The following is a 24719-nucleotide window of genomic DNA, read 5'->3' as shown; positions in this document are numbered from 1 at the left end:
GTTTGCATTGTCAAGCCAATAGCGCCGCAGCGCTTCAGAAAACCCCGCCCTTAATACGCCTACCTGGATGTAACGTCACACAACTCCGCCTGTTTTACCGTGAGGAAGTCACTTCAATCTGACAGGAGACGGGAGTGAGATCGGATCATCATACAACAAATATAAAGAACATAACTGAGGCGGCTGTTTGCACGGTGAAAGCCAAGATGAGAAGATAGAGATGTTTGCTCCATCCGCGGTGTTACTCTTGAAGTTTATGTTGGCTGCACATGAGCGATCTCACGACGAGACAATATCAGATGATCAATAAGCAATAGTTAACTTTATGAAGTAGGATAATTACAAATAAAGCGTTCATCTACCTAATGTGCCATTATACTATATACACAATATTTTAAAGAATATTACAAGTCCTAGTTTTACATTTATGTAAAATAATCTTATTTTAAAATACAGGTATGCACGTGTCTCTAAATATGTAACATTAAGTTTGTAATTATAGTTCTATGGCGATGTAAACATACTTACACATTATAAGAGGTGTGATATCTTTAATCATGAAAACGTTAATAGTTGAGCATCACATGAAACACAAGGTAACTTTCTAATAGCTATTTCAATAATGTGTCAATCAATAAATACTTGTCTATAAAGAACTGCCTCGAATAGCTGAATAAGACTGAAAATCACTTTACTTGCATCTCAAAACGTTTGAGAAATCATTAGAAAATGTACTCGTTAAGAATCAACTCTGAATATACACAAGTATTTAAAAAGCTATGTTACAGTGGTTAAGTTAATGATGGTTATATTTACCATTTTGTTGCATACCATTTCTGTGTTTCAGATGTGATCCTTATTAAGCAATCATTTTCAATAAACTGACAAGCAGCCGTAGTAATAATAACGCGGTACTTTACATATGAAGTTTATATCAGTGCACAAACAGGTGTATTTAAAGAGTCAAATTAATCTCCAAAATGCCAGAAAGCATCGCAATGACTAATATAATAAAACCATGGTTACTTTTTCTAAGGGCTGACTAAAAAATTCTACAGAGATGACAATATAACACAAAAAACACAATAAACACCCATGTAAGACACTAATGCTCTCGTTATTTGTATCGTATTTTAAGTGTTTTGTATGCAAACGTTATGTAGCATTAACTCACCGACTGTAGATACCATCGTGTGATTGCTTCTTTAATACATGGACGATGAAATGATGATCCAACACACATCCTTAATTTCTCAGCACTGTTGCACTTTAAACACTTTGTTCTGTGCCCGAAACTTTATAAACTTCTCCCGAACCGGTAGCGGTGTGCGCCGGGTCCTTAGCATGGCGAGTTCGGCGTCGTAACGTGTCTTTTGTTTTTTACATATGCAGATCATTTTCTTCAGTCCGAAGTACAAACATAGCAGGCATCTTCCGTTAAACAGTAAATTACTGGTGATCCCGATTATTTTTAAAGTTTTAAATCTGCAGACAGATGGTTGCGCATCTTGCCAGAGACTCAGATAAACTCCGCCTTTGACCTTTACCACTCCCCTAGCCCCGAGAAGCCCGCTCTGGCCCAAGGAATTTGGCGGGCCAGAAAAGCCGGGCCTTAAGCCCCAACGAAGCACCAGTGAAGCACGATCATGCCCCGGAAGTGACAATGCAAACGCCACAGGCCTCGGCAGGCACTGGCACGCCCGCTTGAAGCCCGATAGTGCAAACACGGCTATTGTATTCTACCAAATACACTAAATAACATTGTTTTAGCAATTAAATAGGTGCACGTTAATTACATGAAATATATATCCTTTCTCATGTCATGTTTAACGTTTTTAAGAAGTTTGTGACCCATGAGTTTGTACATATTTTGTGATCCTAGATCATGACAATTTGGCCTGGATTTCACAGACAAGGTCACATTTTTGCACACATGTATTGCTTATGTTATACATAAGAAATAATCGTCAGGTTTTTTAATGAGAACGTTACGAGTCATCGTCCCCCTGTGAGAGTGTGAAGGAGCCGCCTCAGCAGTTCTGCCAGTCTCCTGCCGTCAGCGCCGTCATTCAGCATCTATTCTTATCATTCAGCAAGCCATTGGCTTTCGAGACATAACATGCTCCACTCACATCTTCAATCTCTCATATTTTCCTAAAGGTGACTCGGCTGGTTGATTCTTTGTTGTATCATCGAGAGTTCCAGCGCGGATTGCCATCTAGGTCATCCAGAATACACAGATGCCTTTCATAAGCCTGTAATTTATATTGCGTTTAAAAAGAGTGTGCCCTTGTGACCGTGTTTGACCATGCTATTTGACTGGCAGATAAAAGGAAAGTCCTTAGGGTGCATTCCTGTAGTCAGGGTCTCGGCCTGTTTGGCTGAACCGATGTCGTTCCTTGCGCTCCAGAGGCCCGCGCGACTGCTTTGATCTCTCGCGAGCGGGAGGAAGTGTTGTGTACATCTCTTTTCATCCCTTAATATAATCCATCAGATGTGTTTGTCTCAGCATTACCATCATCAGCATCTCTCAGTTGGAGAGATCAGTGTTCCCCTTAAGCTCCAGTTTAGAGCAAAGAGGTTGGTTGATTTAATTAAAAGGTGTTTACTGCTTGTAGCATTTAGAAAGAGAAGGACTTGTTTTATTATGATCTAACATTTTCGTATTCATGGGGGTATTACAGAAAGGCAATGTTTTAAATTGTTATAGAAGTTGAGGGTGGAAAGTAGCACATATATGTCTTAACTATGCTGTCTCTAGGGATGTAAAGATAAAATCGCGTGTCCCGTTAAAAATGGATGTCTGAAATCGATTCTAAATCGCAAAGCTGCGATTGTTTGTTTCATGCACTGCTTGTGCGTGTACTACGGCATTTGGTCAGTACAAAGTCCTTATTAATCTAAAATCATTATGAGTCGGAGTCGTTTATAACGTGCATTTAAAAAAGCAACACTCGCTAAATAAAAATCATTCAAAATATTTATTATCATGAAGATACCTGAAACAATTTGAAGAACAGTGATATAAATATTCCTGTAGACATTTCCTGGAATAGCGTTTGTAATGCTGCTTCTTCTGTGGCCCCCTGGCGTTCGGATGTGCCGGGATTTCACCGTAATTCATTCAAATTCATTCATTGAGAAAACGCGCATTTGCATGGTTAATCGTTACACCCCTAATAGGCACCAATATGACTTTTTTCCTATGAGAAAAATGAAAAAATGTGGAAATGCTACTAGCATTAAGTTCAGTTATTTACAGATAGTTTCTGTATTATTTGTAATACAACCAAAAGTGTGCGTTGTATTAATGAATTATGCTTTTGTGTGTAGTATTCAGTCTGTGTTGTGGCTGTGATGTAGTTTAATTCATGAGGATATATGAACTATCACAGGAATTGTCAGTTCCCATTTGTATATTTCACAGTAAGCACTTTGTCACAAGCCGATGTTACTCCTCATCCTTGAATGTATCCTATTTGTGAAGGCCTGTATAATTAATGCAAAGAGCTAAATGCAAATAGATAGCCCTCAAGGAGAAGACCACTTATCTCCATCACTTTGATAAAGTTAACTCGTACAGTACAGTAATACCAATGTAACACTGAACCTCTCCAGCTGGGGACTTCCAGTGACCTCCTTATAATCATGATATCTGACAATGGGAGATGAATTTCCCAGCTATCTAAGATGGTGATGTAATGGGAGCAGAAGCATAACAATTGACGGTGCCAGCCAGGTCATCAATCGTCCTGTGCACAGGTGGCCCTTAGGAATGTGCTGCCTGTCTACAGCTGGCTGTGAAAACTTGTCTTAATTCAGCTATTTGGAGTTCAGGTTACATTCTGTGCTAATGCCTCATTTTGGGAAATATGGGGATTTTTTCTACATTTGCTGGATATTTTACACCATGCAGGCTGCTTAGGGATAATAGTATTTTCAGGTAAAGACACTTTATGAATCACTATAATATTCTCATGCCAAAAATTTGTATTTTTATTCTATTTATGTTATAAGGAGAATGATGAATTTAAATTTCTTACAGGGGAATGTTTGGCTTTTTGTGCGCCCAACATAAATGGTCTGACCTGACAGATGTGTCTGAATTAAATGTACTTAAATATCATTCCTATCAATAATACAGCAAAAGATTTCTGTAAACAAAAGAAATCTTGGCTGTCACTGGGACACTACACTTTTAAAAAGTACACATTTGTACCTAATTAGTTCATATTAGTACCTCAGATGAACATTTTAGAACCAAAGAGTGCATATTAGTACAAAATGTACCTGAATAGCACATGCTGTATTAGGTCCTTTTTAATGGGTACTGTCCCAGTGACATATGGGGACCATTTATGACCATTTCTGACAGTGTAGGCCAGATACTTTCTGCATTCAATCAGAAACAACTTTCTGTCTACCAGTTATTTTGTGTGTTCACATAACATGATGTATATGGGAGTGTGGTAGCTGAGGTTTTAAAAGCAGGTGTCAGTTTGTTGTAGGGGTGGCACGGTTCACAAAACCCTCGGTTCGGTTCGTATCACGGTTCTATGGTCACGGTTCTCGGTTCAGTACGGTTCTTGTTGTTATTTTTTCTTTAAATTTTTAACACTCCAGAAATGTTTTATCTTATTAATGTATTAATTATCCATAATTTAGGATACAGTATTAAAAAAAAGTTATGTAATCATGCACAAAATGAATTTGACTTTAAGCACATTATTGGGACCATCCCTGAGAAAGCCAGATGAGGTTTTGATAGAGCAAGAGGGAAGACATTGATGATTTCAACATGCTTTTCATTTATTTGGCAAAAAAGAGAATGTGTATTGCCATCTACATGAACTTTATGTGCATTTTTAGCACACAAAGATAACTTGCATTTATTAAAATGCCAACTTCAGTGTAGCTCTTAGGTTTATCACTGAGAGGCTGCATTAATACTGAGAGTATATGTGGACGAGAGAGAAACATAACCTTTACACTTGTAATATTTAAATCCGTCTCTTTTGTCCACTTTTGACCACTTCTGTCCTGATTACTTTGAGGGGCAATTTCTGAAATAAGATCGCGCAACTTTCACACGCTAGCAAAATGAAACTACGCGGAAATCAGCCGCTTTAATTTTATCAATGAAAGGCTAAAAATAGCGCTGAATACGAAAAGACGTAAAACATTGTGTTCAGTACCTCAGATAAATGGTCGGAGAGAAGGCGATCTCCTGTGGCTGTTCGAGCACATTCAACCCATAGACTGCAGTTCAATCTATTGTTTTATTTCCACTGTCATCATAAGTAACATGAAATAAAAACATGTTTCCACACACCAAACTTATACGACGCTGGCGCATCCTCCAACTGCGGGCAGACTTCCTTTTCTCTCCCACTTACCATTTCTACACGTAACATAACCTGCAGTTACTTATACTCCAAACCAGTCACCTCTTCTTTCGCGCGAAAGGGAAACACGCAATCTGAGGTCACATACAGGGCATGAGACTACATTGCGCATGCCATGAACCGTTGAACCGTGCGGCACACACGCGCTCCGAACCGAGACAAGCGAACCGAACGGTTCGGATTTTTTTCATGGACCGTGCCACCCCTAGTTTGTTGGTTTTGATAACACTGATGACAAGTTTCTGCTTCAGCTCTCATTACTTCATTGATTTAACAAATTTGTAAAGCATGGCTTTGGAAAGAATGTCTATGTCTAATTAAGTTAAGTTCCAGACCTGCTAACATCACTTACAACATCTTTAAACAAAAAATACATTTATTTTGCCAAGGTCTACTGTTTGCTTAAACTATGCCTGTTTGGCTCCTGAGACCCCTGTTGTTATTATTTCCACTCTATGGCCCCTTGCCATCTGTGAAGGGAGATTGTTGACTTTCCATTAGTTACGATGTTCACAGGTTAAAGTTCAGCCCTTCTGCCAGTGAGATGACTGCGGGGACGTGCAGCGTGTCTCTCAGACGTCTCTCAGCAGTCTAAGCTGAACTGTCTGTCTCAATGTTTTTCACTCTCTGTGGCAGTACTGTACATTGCTACATAGTCTTCAATGACAGACAGTGGAGGATGATCTTAAAGTAAGGCAGATTTGACATATATTATATATTTTGTGGCATTTTTATCCCATTTTTTACAGAGCTATCACTGCAATGCTTAAACTAGCATAATGATCTTCGATATCTGTGATCACCCAAGCATGTAATAAATCTAACTGGCCCTATTGGATGATTTCAAATGATATATTTCAGTAGATAATCATAACTGTAATGACTTTTCTGCATAGGACATTGAGCTTCCTGTGGGCTGCCCTGAACGTCGCAATTTAGGAAGTAAATTGCTTTGACCCTTATAGTCTCAAGGTTAAAAGACCCAGAGTCCCCAAATAGACCGACAAGGCGTTACCAGAGTCAGCAGTTCTCTCTCTTGTGAGGCGATGTGTTACAGTCTGCACTGGTCCAGTTCCCAGACTTATCCGTTTACCACATGAATGTCTCTATTGTCCGGTTCAGGACCAGATGGGAAATGCGTGGTATCCAAATCGCCAACTCTCCAATTTTTTAATCTCAGTTTTGTGAGGAGCTAAGCTGTTGGAAATGCTGCTATGGCCTTAGGCCAAGGGACCACAGGTGCATTACATAAATTCCAAGCTTTCCCCAATTAAATATCAATGCTGGATATGACCCTGTACAACACAGAAGTGCCAAGTTGCATTTGTCAGTTACGACATTAACATCTACAAGTTTAGTAATGAAGTTTCTCATGATAATAAAGTGCTTAAAGTTGTGCTGCCAGGAAAAACCTTAGAAGTTATTCCTGTATAATGCTGGCAGTGTTAAAACTAATGCAGTCATGCTATTGGATAACCACAGTATTCATGTACTGTAGTGTTTACATGGTTCTTTAATAAATTCCTTGGTATTACCGTGTTACTGAAACAAATCAAAAAATCAATCTGGGTACTTAATGTAATTTTTTGGATGTTTTGTTTCTTAATTAGATATTAGTTAGCATTAGCATGTTATTTGATTTTTTTCTTCATTTTCATAGTTTTAAAACAGAACGTCTTAAAGTTGAATGCAACTTTGATTTAGGTGGCTTGCTCAAGAATAAAATCAATCTCTCTGGTACCTGTAACCCCCATTTGGGACTAAATATTACCAACTGAGGACCTTTATATATTACGTATCTGCCACATACCTTCTGAAACCCATGCTGTACATTATTAGCACTGTTGTTGTACATGTGTGGTCCAATTCTGTGGTCATTTGTGGGAGTAGTTGAGTAAAATCCTGACTCGGAGCTTGCCACTGCTTTATATTATAGCTGATATAACACACATGACAAAACTCATTACCGAGACATGAATTGATCTGAGCGTTTTCCTAGTGGTAAGGTCCCACTGAGTGGCGAGGCGTCCGAGGCACATAGGGATCCACTAGGTAAATTGCATTACGGTTTGTCTCTCGTTTCGCTCAGCCTGTCAGATGGGATCAGCAAGCGTAGGGCCACTAGAAATATGACGGTTGAGACAAAGATTATTTTAAGCAAAAAGCTTATAATACCCCACTGGATACCCCACTGGATTTGTTAAATATTTTATGTTTAGCACTGGTATTTTAATTGCCATGCTGTGATTTAGTTGTTAAGATTGTCAGCAGGATGAAACCCTAACTGGGAAGTTGCATCTGTAAGTTGTACATGTGAAATGTGTCCAGTCAGGAGAACTGAAAACACTCTATTTATTCACCCTATTCATTCCCAAATTAGTTAGTTAGATTAATCAGTACGGATGGGTGATATGGACTTTAAAATGTATCTCAATATATTCATCCCGTAAATAATGTGAATATAGGTTCTTTAAGAATAAACAAATATTTATAATAGTAGGTGTAAACCACTGATCTATATAAATGACTGGATTGCGCATAGAACGTTTGACGTAACTGCGTGAGGTGAAGCCAGAGCAGAGTTCGAGCCGCCATCTTGGTATACCCAACCGGCAGAGAGCGTCATTGACTTCCATTCAAAATCATGATCAAAATGTACTCCCTTTACAGCGTATCAGTTACACAAGGTTAATTTTTAGGATATGTGTACGTTAATTATTTGTTAATTCTGGTGTTATTTGCAATGTTTATGTTTTAATCGGGCAGGATAATGGATTTATAAAAAAACGTTAAGGTGAGTGTGTCTGCTGCATTTGTTAATGACACGGGTATAAATAAAGTTTTTTTTGAGACATTCAGCTACACTGTGACGGTCAGCGTTATTTCTCTAAATATGTTTAGGTAACTTGTAAGTTTAGATAACATAATTACAAAACTAGAAACGGTACAAAGCATGATTATTTATTTAGATTTCAGAATGAGCACGTTTATTGTCATTAATACTAAATATGCTGCGGTCTGTCTGCTGATCTGATACCGTAATAAAGATGAATGTATAATAACTGATTAAAACGCAAAATGTACAACTTTCAGTAAATAACTATTTACATGCTTAGGACGTTTGTGTTGTAATAATGTACAGGGTAACTTCACATATAAAAACGAAGACAAGTAAAGTGATGTTTTATCATTAAAATCTGATAACGTCCATTGATTTAATAGAACGTTTGGGTATACCAACATTGCGGCGCGGTGGCTTCACAAGTGTGATGTCATGCGCAATCCAGTCATTTATATAGATCAGTGGTGTAAACACAAAAGCTGAATATGGATTCTTTCATGACTTTTAGATTTTGGAATAAAGATTTAGACAGTTTGTGGCGGGAACACTGCGCTTGATTCGTTGTTAAAAAGCAATCACGGCGTCGCACCTATCCAAGTTTATCTTGGTGACCGCACTGGTGATGATAACCTTGCATGAGTGTTACCAAACTAGAAACCGCTTAAGGCGTGCGCACAAAACTATTGTGAGCACCTCCATATCTTTAGAGATAGGGAGTCAGAGAGAGATAGTGAAACACACTCTTAATATAACAGATCAAGCTGCGAACCCCGGAGTCAATGCTCCTCCTTGACAGACGCGGCACCCGAAACGTGAGGAATTGGATCATCTCATCATCATCATCATTAAGAGAAAGCTAGTGATTTTATACGTGTCTATATTCCGTCATTACTTGTTTTCGCTCTGCACATGAACTGTGAATGGCTTTTGGACATAAATACTTCATTACTTTGCTTTATCTGTATCATCGCAAACAATGCAAAATCGCCCATCCTTACTACTAAGTAGTCTTTTGTCCATGGTGACAAAGGGTATTCAAGGTCATACCAGTGTTGTGTGCTATTTCACCCATCTGCCATATCCCATCATGACCGTCTAGCTCTAGTATGTTTCTGCATGCATTTAGGAGGGGGAGAGTAGACATGAAAGAATGTAGCAGCATGTGCTTTCCTAATCTCTCGATGATACAGACACAGTCTAATACTTAAAGGGGCGGTGAATTTGTCGATTTTATTGTTTTATACTGTTGCCTGATGTCTACTTATGATGTCCGCGTGGTTTTTACATTCAAAAACATCAAAAGCAATAAGTAATAGGCTATTTTGTAACATAGATTAGTGGCTGTCTGGAGAAATGGTTCGTTTGAAGGGGCGGGCCGCATTGAAGGCCTGGACGTAAACACCCACTGCTATGATTGGACGGCTTCATTCCCCGTCATTACATGTGGGCAAATGTTTTAAAAACATTAATGTGATAAAAATAGCAGCCGAACACAAATATGTTTGAGCCACAAAAGATTCTGGGTGCTAAATATGATACACATAAATGACAATACGTATATTAAAGTAGAAACAAAACTCGACGTGACTAAATTACCGTATACAACACAGTAAGCGCGCATCAGAATCTAAACTGCGGCTAATAAATCCTTATCAATAACTTTGTATATTTCGATTGTGCTTGTGAGGTTGCTTTTACGTTCACGTAATGTTAAATACCACAGTTATATGATAAAAAATAAGCTTTGTTGAGTGTTTGACCCTTCAAACGTAACTCGCCTAAATTACCGTATACAACACAGTAAACGGGCATCAGAATGTAAACTGCGGCTGCTAAATCCTTCCTTATAACTAACTTTGTATATTTCTACCTTTAAATTACAGTCGTATTGTTAAGTGTTGTACCTTTATTAATCGTTTAATGTTTTTATTAAATTAAAACAGTCAAACAAACGTGTTTAGACACGGATGTTACAACAGGACATATCAAGCAATATCTTCTAACAAAGCAATAGTGAAACGCAGTAACTTAAAGTAAAATGTCTTACTGTGTATAATGCTGTGTCATTGTTGTCAGATCCAATATAAGTGGTGCTTTTAATCACAGTCTCTCTGCAAATCCAGCATCGACTTCTTTACGAATGAATCCGTGTACACAAAGTTAACAAATACTCCCCACACGAGCTGGAACTTCTTAAAAAGCTAACTTTTTCCACGCATTTAATGTTATGTTTCAAGCCTCCGAATTAAAGTATTTAGCTTCTGTGTTGTTCCCACGCGGTTCTTCCACAACCGAAAATGCGTTTCCAGTCTATCATAACAGATCACCGCGTCAAAATAAAAGTCTCTCAGAAAAAATGTATTTAAAAGTCATTTTGGTTACATTTGTCAATCTTTAAAGACATATTTACTTGTTGAGACACACATGTGTCACGCGAAGCTGTGGGCGGGGCTACAAAAGTGATCCTTGTACACTGTAAAAAATCCAATTAATGAAATGTTGGAAGGGCAAAAATATATAAGTTGAACCAATTTTCTTGTTTGGGCTTAGTTGAGTAGACATATTATTTTAAGTCTAGATAAATCTGTGTTTAAAACATTAAGTGAATGGTTATTTCCAAATTCAGTCAACATTCAGAATGGCTATGTTGACTGAACTAATTAAGACAAATCTGGTCAATATGTGGACTTATGACAGCTATGTTTCCTGACAACAAAATGCTCATAATATTACTGTTATTTGGTAACAAAATGTAATTTTAAGATTTGTTCAGGCGTGAATGTATGTGCTTTAAGTTTAAATATGCGGTCGGTTAATATAGATAGCGTCTATTTAAAAATGTGCTCGGAACATTTCGGACGGAGAAGAGCTCCAGAAGAGCTCCAGAAAATCACAGACACTTAAGCGCTCACACCCCGCCCAGCGCAGCCTCGCCTCGGCAAGCCCATCAGAAATCGACTGCTGGCTCTGATATCTCTGTGGCGTTTAAACATGCGATTTAATTCATTTTAATTTCTTATACTTAATAATAAAAGGTTTACCGGTATGTTTTAAATCATATTTTAGGATTGCACTTAAATGATATCGCTGTTGAATGATATTTCATATCTTTCACATTTGTTATAACTGGGCTGCGTACTGCCTGCGAATTTGAACTTCAGAGCTGAAGGTGCGAGTGGAGAAATAGTCCCAATATCATAACAATCTTAAAACTTCTAAATATACCCGTGTGTGTACCCGTGTGCGTGCGTGTGTGCGCGCGCGCGTGCTCGCGCGTGTACATGTATGTATGTATGTATGTATGTATGCGCGTGCGTCTGTGTATTTTGAATTTAAAATGTTTTATCTCGGAAGGATCTGGATCACAGGTCATTTCATCTGAGATCAATCCGCACGCAACAGCTGGAATCACTTACTGATTCACACAAGGGAGGACACAAGTCAGCCGTTTCCTCAAGTTCACGTCAGGTAAGTGTTTGTAATTAAATGTTAATTTTAGAATATATTAATTGACAAAGACGCAAATACTCGACGTTTTTGTAATTATATTTTTGTAAAGATATATTAGAAGTGTGTTATGTTATGTGACCGAAGTAAAGTGGAGCTATTTTAGTTAAGATAAAAAGCCTGGATAACGTTATAGGGTTGGTTTACCGGACAGAGTTTAGAACTCGGTCTTTATTATAATTGGGACATTTTTACAAACAAACCTTATATAATACAATACTGGCGTGCATTTTGAGATAAAACAATAGCACTCATATGTTAAGAGATGTCAGTAAGTTATTTTAGTCAGTGAAAAGCCCTGTCCGAGAAAACCGCCCAATAGTGTTTAATTATGTGTGATGTCTGAGGGAAATTTGGCCTAACATTAACGTTATTTAGGGAATAAAGTCTTTCACCGTCAAACTTTATTATATTAAACATGTTATTTATGTATGTGTGTGTGTGTTTATATTCCTCTGTTTATCAAACCAGAGCGGAGATGATGTGAGAGGCAGACCCGAGACATAGCGAGACAGTCTCCGCTTGGACTGGCTGAGGAAAGTCTCCTAAATGGCCCTGGAGATGTTCTGACTGACTTTGGAGGCTTTTTGGACTGTTTTATGCCCTCTATTTAAAGAAGACTTAATTCTGTATGTTCAGTCTGTATGATAAGTGAATAAAAAGCTTTTGTTTTTATGTGACTGAAGTTAATTATTTTGTTTACAACACCAGCATAAATTATTTGATAAATAATTTAAAAATGTTATTAAAAAAATCCCAAATAATAAATATTAATTGAAGTAACACATAAAACATTGAGTGAATAAGTTTTTAAAGATTCAACTGATTAAAACATTTTAGTTGAATGAACTATAAAGCTAATTGAGCCAACATACTTTTTTATATTTGAGCCAAATTTGGGCCAACTAAAAAATCCAGGTAACACTTTGGTGACAGAAATTGAGTGAACGTAAAATTTCTGTGGAACTAGTTACTAAAAAATAATTCATTGAGCTAACAATTTATTTTTTACAGTGTATTTGGCTATGGGGCGGTGCTTCAATTCTACTTTGACGTCATAGATTTCCGAATTCCACACTGGCTTGTTTTACTGGCTTGGTGCCAAAAACTGTTATATTTCAGTAGCACGGACGTTTTCAGTTCTGAAACTTGCAGGATGTTCATTTAACTATGATGACCTCTTATATAACAAATTATCAAGTTAAAATTGAGTATTTGATTCACCGCTCCTTTAAGAGAAAACAGCCAACATGATGTCTATGTCCATTCCTTGAGCATAATGTCAGAAAGTACACTCTATTTGCTCTGATCCAAATGTATATATTGAGCATCGTTCTGCTTACCATCCCAGTCTTTTGTTGTTTTGTCCTTCCCTAATGACAAATCTGAGCTGTGAAGTGCTGTGTACTGTTATAACATATTAGCAATTTGTTGCTTGCAAGAAAAATGTTTTGCTGCCAGTTTTAAATAAATGACGCTTTCTTTAATAAACCTCTGTTGTCCTTGCATTGAATTTGAAGATACCATTGGGGTATAAGAGAGATAAAAGAATGTGAGAGAGATGGAGGTTATTATCAAAGCGTATTTCTATGTTCACAAACAGCTCTGTAAAATAATTACATTTTTGTTATATTTCTATTACTAATATGGTCTGCAACAATTAATCGATTATGAAAATCTGGTCCAAACAAAGACAAAGTCACTTAAATTACATAAAGAAATTAAACATTGTGCTTTTGCTTCCACCCTCATCCTGTCAGTCACCGTGTTGTCTTCATGTAACTCCCACTGCTCTGTTCTGTATAAACATGGCTTAAAGACTTTATAACTGCGCAGCTCACGCTGTTGCAATGGTGCGGTCGGTGACATCACAGACCAAACAAACCTATAATGACATTCGTTGAACTCATTTCATAATTGATTATTATCGACTCACTGATTAGTTGTTGTAGCCCTAATGTCATTAAACATCAGCATAAATACAGTATTGTGCATTGTGTCCTAACTATTGATTCACACATCATGTGCTATAATGGCAAGCCTTTTTAAAAACTAAAGTATCAATATATAAAAATAATTTTAGAGACTCTTCTGTATTTTAACTCCATTATGAGTCTGAGAGCAAATTATACATGCATTTCTAATACTTTCTCCTCTATAGAACTGATGGATCTGCTGTTCTGAACAGCCTGTGGCATGAGTGAACAAATAATGTCCTACAGCTTGCCTTGTTCGCTTTCCTCTATTTCAAACAACATGCTGTATGTGCTCAGCTCTGTACAGGACCTGTTCAACATGGCACATCTTGACAGCTTAACCCTCTTTAATTGTGTTCTGGTTTTGTGCTGCGGTATTCCTGAAATAGCTTTCCCTTGTTACCATTGAGTAAGTTATCAGTTATAGGATAAGACATTTGAAAAATGTTGAACAAATTGACTCTTGCTTTTCAGTTCAAACCGTACTCAGTCCAGGTTTTGGACGTCTATTCTTTTGCAGTATGTGCTTTCAGCCTTACTGTAATTCACCGGATGCATTTTATTAAATAAAAAATGTTTGAGTTAAAACCACTGATCTTTATAAATGACTGGATTGCGCATGACGTCACAATTGTGAACCCACTGTGCCGCCATATTGGTATGGCCTTACATTCTATAAAATTAATAGGACATTATCAGATTTTAATGATAAAACACTACTTTAACAATCCCGTTTTTATATCTTGATGTGCCAATCCAATTTCTAAGCTTCCTAATGGAGTCCCCAACAACAGGTTTAAATGCATGCAAGGTCAAAAAACACTGTCATTTTCTCAAAATATAAATGTAACATTTCTCAGAGATCCACAAACGATTCGTGCAAAGCTGTTCAAAGATTCAGTCTGCCTAAACCCCACCTTTTGTTAGTCTACTCTGTTCTGATTGGTCAACTGACACAGTCTCTGCACAGTTCAACTATAGTGCATCATGCATTGACCTAGTGCTAACGTGACTTACCAACATCAATGCTAGGGCTGTGTATAGCAGTTTCCCAATACGATACGTATCCTGATACCAGACCACGGTTGATACGTATCAAGATACAGGGAATTTTTTTATGACTTTTTCTTTAGAATCTAGTAACATTATCATCTGTTTATTGTAGATTGAATAAGCAGTGTTGTAAAAGTTGTGTTTTTGCCATTCATCTTCTGAGGAAGGCATAAAATCCATCTCTGTCAGACATACAATACTTAACTCATGTTGTTTCAAAGCAGTTTGACAAAGATATTGCCTTACTGGGCTTCTCTCATCATTATATAATTCTTCTATATCTATGAATATATGTATAAACATGCAGTCAGACAAAATGTTTCTCTATAGAAATCAGATTATTAAGGTGACATCGGTCCAGTACACACTGCATATTAATTTGGTTGTCACTTCACCTTTTAATGCTTAATCCTGTTCTGTACACACACACACTTCAGTGATTTACGGGACTCACAACTGCATTCTACAACCGAATTAACTCCCGCAAAATGTAGGTAGTGAGTGACAACCGCATTTACAGAAACTCTGCTTACTCTGTACATAACCGAACTAAACAATTAGTAGTTAATTAAGTGTTTAAACGAGCATTATAAATAGGACAGGTCTCTCTTCTGAAAAAATTAATTCCTAGAAGGGGAACAAGTCTTCTGTATGTGCGGTTCAGAAAATGACAGAGGCACAAGGTTTGCTGACTAGTGTTGCCTGATCTTGCACAAAAAAAAACAGCAAACAAGAAAAATCCAATAATAAACCGAAATAAATCTAAATGCTTTACTTCAAAGATCAAAATATTTGGACCGGCACCTTCACATTTTATTAACACCAAAAACTTGATCGCTTCATGAGCCAAAAGCCATAGACGGTTAAGCGCCAAAACGGTATTTACGTACAAAAAAGCAGAGGACCTGGCAACACTGCAAGACCGGGCGCTGTGAAGCAGCCTCACAAAAGAAGCGTACAATACACAACGCTAAGACGGAGGTTTATTGCAAAACACAATGCTGTTAGATTATTTTGGTCAAAGTTGTGAGTGATAAGCACGCGAAACGGCAGAACGTTGCTATGGTTATTTCTATGTCAATCATCACATTTTCGGGAGTGAGTCTTGTTCAGTACAGACATGAAACAAACGTTTAGGGGATTCCCTCCCTCATTTAAATACGGTTGTCACTCCCGAAAGTTTGCAGTGTGTACAAGACCATCTATTGTTTGAAGTAGCTTATATATCTTCTGCTGCAAAGGGTCAGTCATGAAGTTAAAGTTAAGATATCTGTGTATAAAGAGAGAGAGAAAGATTACATGCTTAGGAAAAGTGTGCACTGCAGATGCGTATGCGAGACTGAGACAAATGCGGGAAAGTATACCCTTTAAGTACTGCATGGGCATGCAATATACTGTTTTTGTTCTTAAAATAAAATGCGTTTAAGGCATGTATTTTGAAACAGTTAAGATAACCGTGGTTAAACTACTCGTAATAGTAGTAGTAGTAGTAGATTGTTTATAGAACACATTTTTAACAACAGAATGTTGTACCAGAGTGCTGTACACTCATACAACAATAAATACATAAGAAAATGCAATAACATCATAAAACAGCACATCATAAAAGAACATCACAAAACAATATACACATAGAAAAGTCAATGATCTCAACTTTAGATGGTTTTTAAAAGGTGAGCGCAGATCTGATATGGAGTGGGAGACTAGGACTAGAGCCGAGGAACGGCTCTGAAAAAGCCCAGTCACCCCTACGCTATTGTTTGGTCCTCAGAACTAACATTTGAATTTCAAATTTTATCTTCAAATTATTACTCTTCTAGGCCGTCAGGGCAGCACTGATTTCCAACATTTACAAACCTCAAGAAAACAAAGAACAGGAATCAAACATTATGATGATGATAAATGCTCCGCAGCTTTCTGTTCTTGGAAGAAGTGAAAATAAAATAAGAGAAAGCGATAGTGTTTGTGCAATTGCTGTCTATTTTCTTTGTGTAGTTGTTTGTAGCCGGAGTGTCCTGTCTCAATATTTTCACGCACATGCGCTGTTATACGCATACTGTGAATCGTTCCTTGGTAGCTCCGGTATAATTTGGACGGCACTCTTTAAAGTACTACGGTTCGCAACCTTGGGCGCGGTACGGAGCGATCACACTAGTCAAACGATCCAGGGTTTGGGGTCAAACAAGCTCAAGTGCGGTTCGGAATGTGTGTGTGTGTGCCCTAACTGAGAATATGGTAACATCAATACAATAGTTTAATTTAATGGATGAATGTATCCAGTATTGTATAATAGATTACAAGCTTCATTCTGCTCATTTGTTCCAAAAAGCGTGTAGGTGGTGGAAATGAATTGTTGAAAATAAAAAGGAATTGCATCAGTCAATTTAACAACCATAAGAGGTCCTACCTTTGACAGCAGTGGCTCAGTGGTTCATGTAGGTTGTCTACAAACCGAAAGGTTTGGGGTTCAATCCCCGGCTCCACTTGACCAAGTGTCGAGGTATCCTTGAACAAGATACCTTATCCCAGCTGCTCCCAACGAGCTGCTTGGTGCCTTGCGAGGCTGACACCGCTGTCAGTGTATGAATGAGTGAGTGAATGGGTGAATGTGTGAGGCAAATTGTAAAGCACTGTGGATGGCCATGGGTCTATGAAAGCACTATATAAATGCAGTCCATTTACCATTCCATTTGACTTGAAAGAGACAATCATATTCCTCACTGAGGTATGATTAAACTATGTTATTTAGTCTCAGTATTGACATACAAGCACAAGCATTTCAGTAATTCCTCAATACAGCAGATCTATGAGCTGTACAAGTATGTCAATTGCCTGTATAGGGACCAAAGGGTGTAGAATAGGCTGTATGGTCATTGGTCACAGACTGACTTGATCAATTACAGGTTCCACTATTTCAATATCCAATATTATCTCAATGCAACATCTAATATTCCAGCCATAAATGTTTCGTAGTGTTACTTTTGCAACCTGCATCAGAATTTCTCTATTTGTAAGCACACACTCTATCTCTGTTTGCAGTGCTTTGCATTGAAGGGGAATTATTGGGAGGGGTGCGGGTTAGGGGAATGAATAGGTTATGCATGAGTTCACACCCCCCACTCTTCAGAGGGCATCTGATGACTGATGAGTGAACGTGACTTTCACAGCTACCACTGACACTTCTGCAGGTGTGTGTGCATTTGTGTGTGTCTGCCTGAAAGAAGTACGCTCACATTTCCACTAACACACCCAGACGCTTATCTCCTCCCTTCCGTCAAGGCTTTGTTAAAAAGAGGGGCTGTTAAATGGCAGCCATGATGGATTACTCACTCATTTGGCAGCTCACTCATTTGTGTGTGTCCGAGCGTGTACGTGCCAGACGAACAGAGACGGAAAGACGAGTGAAGTTTATTTACGCTATGCCCGAGCAGCATGTTTGCGAGTCGTCGCTTTGGTCCATTCACCATCAATGGTGCGTTGTCTGTTACCACCATTCTGTTTGTTTACTTAATATATTGGATTTTCTTTGTTATTCTTTTTTTTAAATATATGTTTTCGCCTCATCCTTTGGTAATATCTGCATTTGCGTCATCAGATGACCATCAGACATGATTATATCTTGTTATATTGTAGTCACTGACTGTGAGTCTCCCTCGGGCTGAGCGAATCGATTATTGTGTGATTAAAAGAAGAGAATGCTACTGATACACAACGCAATACCTGAGTGACAGAGCAGTCTGTTGTTGTGTTTGTTTTAACAATAAACTATAAGATTGTTTTGGTGCCACTTGCATAGCTCTTTAAATAGATGCATTTGAGGTGTGGAACTTTGGTTTACTTGTGATAAAAAAAAAACACGTTCAGTTTTGTGCTAATGAGGTGATCTAGGATCGTGTCACTCAAGCTCCCTTGTTATTTCTTGAGCACTATTAATCGATGAACGTGTACTTGTGCTATTAAGGTCAACAAGAAATCTACCAAGTAATTGTCCCGGTTTACTTACTACACATTGCGGATCTCATTATGAACGATTTATGGACGTTTATGTAACTTTGATCAGTTAGGCCAAATACATAGAGATGACTGCTTGTTGGAAGAGTTTCAGAATAATTGAAGTGCTCAAATGCAAAAGTTGCTAAAACTCACCTCTGTCAAAAATGAGATAATGATATTTATTGCATGCTCTCCACATGTTTTATACATTCATCAAATACTTTTGCATCAAATCCGCTTTATCCCAGCCTCAGGTTATTACGAAATACCTGTTTGTTGGAAGAATAGAAAATATACAATAACCATATTTAGAAATAAAAATGTTTATATCTTTTTATGCTGATCTCATGAACAAAAAGTTGGACCTAAATTGTTTACTTCAGTAGTCAAGTAGAAATTTTGGTACCAAAGCAAAACACAAAAACATGCTAATTAAACAAAATTGTATTAATAATGGCAAAAGTCAATATAAAATAATAAAATTAAAGCATTTCCATTCTGCATTGACATTTATACCCCAAGTATAAAATGTACATGTATTTGTTGCTAAAAGATTTCAGCAGCTGTCATTTGTGTGTGTTTGCTGGGGTCCTTCATGCTGATGAACATCATTCTCTGATACTTAAGACAAATACAATAAACTTCAGTAAGACAACTTATTGAACATAGATGCATACAACATTAGATGACTGGCACTAATTAACAAAACTGAGCTATAATATTATATTTACAAAAGACTACATACATAGATTTAAGTAGTGGAGTACCTGCATGCGTATTAAGCATAAAACGACAAACATTGCTAGCCAAACATTCATTACTTTCTAACACAAGAATTTTTTATATACTTGTCATCAAAAAACCTCTGCTGTGTAAAATCTGTGAACCTGGGTTTTTTACCCATGTAAATGTTTTAAAGCATTAAAGGGTTAATAAGCCCACCTGACAGAATGAGCATTAGCTCCACTGGTACTGTACTTACTACAAAGTTTACAAACGGGGGTTTATTTCAAACCAACATCAAAATGCTACAACACTCATAATGCAAACGCAATTAAAACTGAAGCTCACCTGCTTGAACTCTAATGAATCCAGTATTTCTGTAAGCAAGTCCGCCATTCCGCACATCTTTAAATGATTTTGTGGAGTTTTGTGACCCTGCATTAGCACTCGACTTACGTCTTCTTGTGCATCTATGAAAAGTTTCCGACTGACCACCTGTCAAATGGCGCATCAATTGCGGGTGATCCCGGTTCCGCGGTTGTTCCGGTAACTTTAAAAAAACTTGCATCGATTACTTTTTTATTTTTTAGTACCGGCTTGGTACCGAAAACCCGGTACTTTTGACAATCCTACAAGATAGGGCTGCACAATTAATCTAATTGAAAGACTAATCTGGATTACAATAATGGGTGAAACAATGACATAGTCATTATCATCAAATAATGCACATGACTGTGCATTATTTTCTTATAATTCAATGGCCCGTTGTCAATTATTCCTTATTAATTGTGCAGCCCTAATTCAACCAGTATAGTCTTCTCTTCTTCTTATGTTTTAGATTTTACTAAAGAGTTATTGATGTGAGTCTGTGAGTGAACTAGAGGTCGACCGATATGTTTTTTTTCTCTGGCCGATTCTGATATTTAGAAAACAGGGCAGACGATGGCCGATATATGATGCCGATTTTCTTGGCCAATATGTTCGGTGTATTTTTACATAATCAAAATGTCTTCATTATTAGAGAATGAGCAGATCCGCGTCTCTAAACATATTTTAAATGTAAAAATGTCATTATTTAAGCCAAAGTATTTTTTTAAATTATTCCAACCACCTCCACACCATGCATTTATCTAGGGATGCACCGATAGGATTTTTTTGGGCCGATACCGATACAGATTTTAACAGACAACTTCTGGCCGATACCGATGCCGATACCGATTGCTACTTCAAAAAAAGTTGGACTTCTTTTCCCCCACTAAAGTGCAGTCTGTTTCTTTTATTGTCCAAGACATTTGAGCCAGCTCAACAAAGCTTTTCTGTCAGTGCTTAAGTATAGTGCACACCAGAACATTAAATCATTTTAATTGAACAACAGACATGCAGTTCATTGCCTTTATGCAGTTAATTAATAAACAATCGGTATCGGCCTTTCTCATGCTATTGCCGATATGCCGATTGTTTCGAATTCATCAAAAATCGGCCGATAAATATCGGCGGCCGATACATCGGTGCATCACTACATTTATCAGAGATATTACCTGGCAGTGGCTGGCACTCTGCTGTCATCATTTCTTGCTCTTTGCTCAGTTTTTTTTACCATGGCTTTTATTGCTTTGTAGGATAAAATCCTTCTTTGGTAGACCTAATAAATGACTTAATCATCATAAAGTTAACATAGTAAACTTACATTTTTTTAGTTTAGCCCGTTATTTTAGGAAAATCTTTCTAAACACTCTCAAAACACATTTACATTCTCATTTCTGAAGCGCTATGAGTGATGGATTGTGCTGACAGTGACGTCTTGTGGGTTCAGTGTTGGACAGATCTGTTGTTTCAACCGTTTATTCAAACAAATCGGTTCAAGTTCGTGAATCGGGGTCATTGTGTGCTAATCCAGGTTGGGCAATGCAAAACTGTAACAAAGTGTTACTGTAAAAACACTAAAAACATTTCCTCACTGGATATGATTTGGTCTTCTGACCTTTCGCCATCGTGTCAGTTTTGTTTGTGAGGAATGTGCGCGAGGGAGAGCAGAGAGAAACTGTTTAGAGACGCGGATCTCCTCATTCTCTGTTACGCAAACAAAGATCATCTCTCATTTATCACATTAAATGAGCCCAATCTTTGTGGCCGCACGGACGGTGCATTGCGAAACATAAGCCTGTCGCGCTGTTGTACTGGATGCTTTAAATTTGCGCGATCACGTCATCGTTTACTAAAGCTGTTTGTGAATTAGACGTGGCTGCAGACGGATCTGCTTGCAGGCAACAGGAAGCAGTGTCACAAGTTCTACAACAACACTTAGGTGCCCGCAGATGTGCCTGCCTATTAATCTGCCTATTTTTGCAGCAAAAAATTTAAAATATGCCAAAAATTGGCCAAATTATCTGCCCGGGCGATAAATCGGTCGACCTCTAGAGAGAACTGTCTAAATGATGTAGGCTGAATTGACCAATTCATTAAAAAGAATCAATTGAAAAGAATAAATCTTTTACAAATCATGCTTTGCTAGTTCTGATTCAGCTCTCAGAAAATACAGGACACATACCGTTATTGCTGAATTACTGTCAGGAGAAATATTTCTCAGGTTGGTTCATAGTAATCTCCATCGTCAGACAAGGATAGATTTTACTAGTGCACAGCAGTATTTTACTGCGACTTGTGCTCTTGTAAAAAGAGTCCAGCTATACTCCCGTTATCATATATCTTTATTTTGTTTGTGTTTTTTTTTGTGGTCCAGATGAATCCACCCTCTGTTTTTGTTTTGGTATGCACTTGAAGTGTGAGTGTATCCCAGCGTATAAAGCGTCCGTTCTATAGAGTGAATATAGAGCCAGTGTTGCATTGTAGAGGAGAAACAGAGCAGAGAGGCAATAGAGAGACTCTCAGTAAGAAACAAAGTATCCCCTCTTCAGGCCTGGCACAGCCTTCATCTCCCCTGTCGTATTCATCACAGTGGCCCCAATACTTCTTTGCCCTACTGACCCGCTGCTGGACTGTGGAGGAGCACAGTGTGTTTTTACCAAGCAGTAAGTGGAATACTTCACCAATAGTGTTTCCATACTATGACTGTAAATGGGGATAGAAGAAAAGAATAATGGAAGCAGAGAAAAAATTTAAGGTGTTGTGTCATCTTTATAGACAACACAGCACAAAACAGTGAGAGATAAATAATTTTAGACCACTTATGAATATTATGCCCAGAAAATGTAACTGCTGATTATATGAATTTTAAAAATGCACATTATTAATGCTTCCTGCTCACCAATGCATGGTGCTACATAAATGTGTCCAATTACAAATCATCGTTGAAGCACCAGAGCTGCAAATTAAGATAAATAGCATGAGTCCAGAGAGGCGTGGCTTCCAGAGAGACATCTCAGTCATGTGAAGTCACTGCTTCTGTGAAGTCTGAGGGGCTGTTTACACTTGGTATTAAGATGTGTTTTTGTCAATCGGATCACAAGTGGACGAGAGAGACATATCACGTTTACACCTGGAATTTAAATCTGTCTCTTTTGTCCACTTTCGACCGCTTCTTTCCTGAATACTTTGAGTGGGTGGTCTGTGAAACTGTGGGCGAGTCTCTCTGCTGTCATTTAGGCTATGTTTACATTAATGCGTTTATGCTTTAAAACGCGTTACTTTTGCTACGTTTACGCCTTTCATCTACACTACATCACCGTTTTCGACCCTCATAAACGGATTCGTTCGCAAACGCTGAAGACCCTGTTTTAGTTTGAGAACTCAGACGTTGCTCTGAGTGTAAATGAACGTAGACGGAGTCTTATGTAAACGAACAGCTGACGTTAACGTGACAGCGCATCATTTTCAAAGTAAAAATTATTTTATTCATGTAAATGTTGGTTTGCAACGGAGGTTTTGCCAAAAATAGTACATCTAGCAACCAGCTATTATAAACGCTATATCGGATTGTTAACATGTATCCTTATAGATAATGTCTGTTTTATATTAATGTTTGAGTATTGTTGGGTTTAATGTGTTTATGTTTTGTTTAAATTTAGTTAGCTTACGAAAGATAGACTGTAATTTTAAACGCCATGTAGGCGTTGCAAAGGCCAATATGAAGGGAGAATTGTAATGGGTCAGACATTATTTTCCAGTTTAATGTAAGTTTTGTTTGCTTCTTTAAAATGAATTTCGTTTCAGATAATTTGTCTCTTAATTTTAATCGATGTTTTGTTGATACGTTTTGTGAATATAAATTAATAAAAACAATAAACTCAACGTCATTAATATAATGCTTGTTTAGGCGCTTGGGCTTTTAGCTATTTGTGTGTTGCTAGCGGAGGACGTGCACGGACCTCGCACACTTTTAAAAATTAATGCAATAAGCATTTCTGGTAGGCTAAAGCAATACTTCACCTCTTACTATGTTTGATTGAAGTTTGCATTTGAGGAAATTTATTTTTGCTTCAAGTTCGCTACTGTTTAGTACTGTTCACTTGAATGCTTTCTTTTTAAATCATAAAGACCTTTCTGTTTAGTTATAAAATCAAAATTAACCTATTAATCATATTAATATGTTGTAGGGGGGAGATAGAACAGTATAAGTGTTTATGTTTTGTTTAAATTTAGTTAGCTTACGAAAGATAGACTGTAATTTTAAACGCCATATAGGCGTTGTAAAGGCCAATATGAAGGGAGAATTGTAATGGGTCAGACATTATTTTCCAGTTTAATGTAAGTTTTGTTTGCTCCTTTAAAATGAATTTCGTTTCAGATAATTTGTCTCTTAATTTTAATCGATGTTTTGTTGATACGTTTTGTGAATATAAATTAATAAAAACAATAAACTCAACGTCATTAATATAATGCTCGTTTAGGCGCTTTTGCTTTTAGCTATTTGTGTGTTGCTAGCGGAGGAAGTGCACGGACCTCGCATACTTTTAAAAATTAATGCAATAAGCATTTCTGGTAGGCTAAAGCAATACTTCACCTCTTACTATGCTTGATTGAAGTTTGCATTTGCTGAAATTTATTTTTGCTTCAAGTTCGCTACTGTTTAGTACTGTTCACTTTAATGCTTTCTTTTTAAATCATAAAGACCTTTCTGTTTAGTTATAAAATCAAAATTAACCTATTAATCATATTAATATGTTGTAGGGGGGAAATAGAACAGTATAAGACTTTCCCAAACACATTTTTATAGGTTCAAAAATAGTGTCTGTTATAGTTGCCAGCAAAGGACCCAGGTAT

The 24719-nt window shown here is 37.5% G+C and overlaps 1 protein-coding gene and 1 long non-coding RNA gene across 2 annotated transcripts in view; both read left to right on the top strand.

Moving 5' to 3' along the window:
- ptprfb (protein tyrosine phosphatase receptor type Fb) overlaps positions 1-24719 on the top strand; it is a 214825-nt gene that overhangs the window by 30993 nt on the left and 159113 nt on the right. The window lies entirely within an intron of this gene.
- On the top strand, positions 11095-12434 carry LOC135764142 (uncharacterized). Its single transcript, XR_010539704.2, has 2 exons — positions 11095-11715; positions 12226-12434. It is a non-coding gene; the product is annotated as an uncharacterized lncRNA (long non-coding RNA).

This window comes from Paramisgurnus dabryanus, chromosome 6 (genome assembly GCF_030506205.2).
Source record: "Paramisgurnus dabryanus chromosome 6, PD_genome_1.1, whole genome shotgun sequence".
In the NCBI taxonomy this organism is placed as follows: Eukaryota; Metazoa; Chordata; class Actinopteri; order Cypriniformes; family Cobitidae; genus Paramisgurnus; species Paramisgurnus dabryanus.
Note: the sequence above shows the minus strand (reverse complement) of the source record. Positions and strands in the feature narration are given on the sequence as shown.